Here is a 3,790-nt window from a genome sequence, read left to right as displayed (position 1 = left end):
ATTATGAGCAAATCCAAAATCTTTGTAGATATAGCCAATCATTAGTTCCCAACCGTGGTGCGAATGGAATCCGACACAGAACTCAGTTAATAAAAGAATAGAAAAAGCTTTTATTGTGTCGCTTAAATTATATAGGAATTCTTGAACCCAAGAGTTAAGAATAACAAGTTCTTCATTACCCAAAATAGAATAACCACTTAGAATAACGAAACAGATTAGATTTGTCGAGAAGTGCAAAATCGTATGGATACGATCCTCATTGTGCATCTTGATCAATTGGATCGTTTCTTTGTGGATTCCTATACGAAGTTTTTGTAGATGTGTTTCCGGGTATTCTTTTATCATTTCGTCCAACAGGAGGAGTTCCTCTACTTCTATGAATTGTTCTAGAATACTTTTTTCTTGAATATCATTCAAAAAAGTTTCGGATTGCCTAGTATTCCACCAATTAGTAATCCAAGATTTCAGACTTTTATTAAATGAGAGAGAGATCCACCAGGGCAAAAATACTATAGATGCAAAATATAGAAGGGGAGTGAATGCTTTCTTTTTTGCCATTTTTTCATCTGTGAATTGTTAATGAACCCACCTCATTCGTTGACTTTATGTGATCTAATCTTTCTATCAAGCATGACTTTCATTATATTATAAATTATAAGATAAATTATAAGGTAGGGGCCCATGAATCTATTCTCTGTTTTTTTTTTTTTTGATTCAGTGCTTAGTCCTTGAATCTAAAAAGAGTACAGAAATAGAAAATAAGAATCCACTTTGAATTCGAATGTTCGAATGAAATATATATATATATTATTGTTTCCAGATATCTCAATTGATCAAATTCGAAGCAATTGCCCTCTTTCGATAACTGCCCGAAAGAACCGCTTCAAATAATAAAGATTATTCTATTCAGATTTTGAGACGAAGGAGCTCCCTGTCTATATCAAGATATCAATCAAATATGTCGAAAAATTTTCGCGGGTTATCTAGACTGTATATAGTCTAGAGTCCGGGAATAATTGAAAAAAAAAAAATTATGAAAAATATTATGATGATCAAAAATGAGTGACAAAAAAAGACAGAAAAGTTATCATTACATTTATCATTATGTTATAAGAAAGAAATCTACTTGTTTAGTTCTTAAGGAGCACAAAAGAAAGGATAAAAGGGGAGGGGCTGATTGACAAAAGGAAAGTAGAGAAAATTTACAAGATATAATCTATCTGTATCTAACGTATCAACTCCAAATATTGAAAATAAAAAGTTAAATATTTCGAAATACTTTGATATATGAGATGAATCCATTATTTCGATTTCTTGCTTGTTTTGTTACTGAATTAAGTTGAGTGGTTTTACATTTACAGACGCATAAAAAACAATTTTTGTGGACAAAAAAAAAAAAACAGTTTTGTTTTATGTTATGACTCTTCCGTATACGTCTTCTTTGGTTCGAGTGGGCATTCTTAAGAAACTTCAGTTTAGTTCTGCTATAGAAAAAAGAGGCTTCTTGTCTTGAGTTTTTTCCTCCTGCCGAGAAAGCATTTATTCTGCAATTCATTTCAAAAGACTTCAATCGGTACACGCAAAAAATAGGCCAATTCAGCAGCTTTTTGCTCAATTTCTCGTGGAGTCAAATTCTCATCAGTACGAGTCAAGGGAACGGCCCCCTGGCCTCTGATTTCCATATAAAGGACACGCCGAGCATAAATACCCTCTTTAACTTCTATTCTGATGGACTGAATATCTTTCATAAGGAATCGTAGAAAGATGCGACGATTTTTTCCAGGAAAACCCCAACGAAAAATACATACTATTCCCTCTTTTCTATCGAATCGATCATAACCACTACCTACATTCCAAAAAATCGTGCACCACAAATAGGAACTAATAAAGAGACCCGCGATCCCATAGAAAGACATCACGATTCCTTGTGGAAAAAAAACTATTTGCTGAGACGGAAATAAAGATATCAAATTCCTACCAAGATAACTAGAAGTTCCAACTAATAAAAACCCTAATGAACCAAAAAAAAGAATAAAGGCCCAGCAGAAATTGCTTGTTTTTCGAGACCCCACTATAAATTCTATCCATATAGATTCTGATCGCCAACTCATACATACTAGATCCAGTTGCATTTTATTGGAATTGAGAAAATAAGCAAAAAAATTTGACTTTACTTTTTTTGTTTCCGAAGTAACTCTCATCAACTAGTGCTATTTTGATATGAACTTTTAGAAGTAATTCATCAAATTGCTTAGATCTAAAATCATCCCCTTTATATGATCCCCTATACAGATCTACTAGATATATAGACTTTAATTTCATACATTCGTCCGGTACCGATCCACTTGCTATAATTCATTTACCCCTATATCATGTTTACGTATGCATAAGAGGAGCTTTTTCATTTATGTTCGGGGAAGCCGGATGGATGTTATACAATATTCTACTAAATAGATATCCGTGGCATCTAAGTCGTGAAAAAAAAAATAGATAAGATTTGGTCTTGGCCTTGGCCCCATCGAATCTAAAAAATCTTAGTTTTTTGAACATACAAAGATAAAGAAGCCATTGCAATTGCCGGAAATACTAGGCCTACTAAAGGCACAAAAATAGAGGGAATTGTCATAAAATGGGTACCTCAATTTAATATTCGTACCTGTTATTGTTATATTGTTAGTTATAAAGTTAGTTATAAATATATCTTATAATAATTATATTATAATTCGTATATTATACTAAGTATATCTAAATATTATACTAAGTATATCGAAATACTAAGTATATCTAAATATTATACTAAGTAAATCTAAATACTAAGTATATCTAAATATTATACTAAGTATATCTAAATACTAAGTATATCTAAATACTAAGTATATCTAAGCGAGTATATATATCTAATATATATATCTTATCTAATAAGTGCAAGGAATGTAGAATTAAATAAAGGGACTTGCCCATCTTTCTAAATGAAATAAAATAGGTGTATGATAAGATAATCCACTTTCTTTATTATCTTACTTTATTCCTACTTTTCTTATTATTATTATTCTATTGTTCTTGTCTTCTAATTTTAATTTCTAATTTGAATTTAATAAAGAAAGAGTTTATTACAAATTGAGAAAGAGTTTATTACAAATTGTCGAAAGATTCGATTCGTTAGAATCCGATCCAAGAACAGGGATTTTTAGTAAAAATAGAATTCTCGGGAGATATAGAAAGATGCAAAACTCTATATTTATATTTTTTCTATATTTGAATTATATAAACATACGCAATAGAGCAAGATAAAATTCGTTTTTCGACAATTCCATTTTATGTCACAAAGTCAAAGCCCATTATGCGGGCTTTGACTTTGATTCTGATAAACTAACTAACTGCCTTTTCACTACAAAGAAAATAATTTAACTTAAGACTCTACTTGATTGAATTTTGATTCAAAGGAAAAAAACCGTGGAACTGAAATAACTCACTCAGAACACCCTTTAAAGGATTACGTGGTACGATTGGATCGAATAAACCCTTATGGAATAAATATTCAGCCTCCTGTGAACCTTCAGGTACTGTTATATTCAATGTTTGCTCAATTACTCTTTTACCCGCAAATGCAATATAGGCATTGGGTTCAGCAATAATGATATCCCCCAACATACCAAAACTCGCGGTCACTCCACCAGTAGTAGGAGATGTAAGAATTGATACATAAAATAACTTTTTATTTGATTGATAATCATATAAAGCAGAAGATATTTTAGCCATTTGCATCAAGCTCAAACTTCCTTCTTGCATG

This window comes from Durio zibethinus, unplaced genomic scaffold, assembly GCF_047325235.1.
Source record: "Durio zibethinus cultivar Kanyao isolate XHJ-2024 unplaced genomic scaffold, ASM4732523v1 HiC_scaffold_101, whole genome shotgun sequence".
Classification (NCBI taxonomy): Eukaryota; Viridiplantae; Streptophyta; class Magnoliopsida; order Malvales; family Malvaceae; genus Durio; species Durio zibethinus.
The sequence above is the reverse complement of the archived record's forward strand: the minus strand, read 5'-3'. Positions refer to the sequence as shown.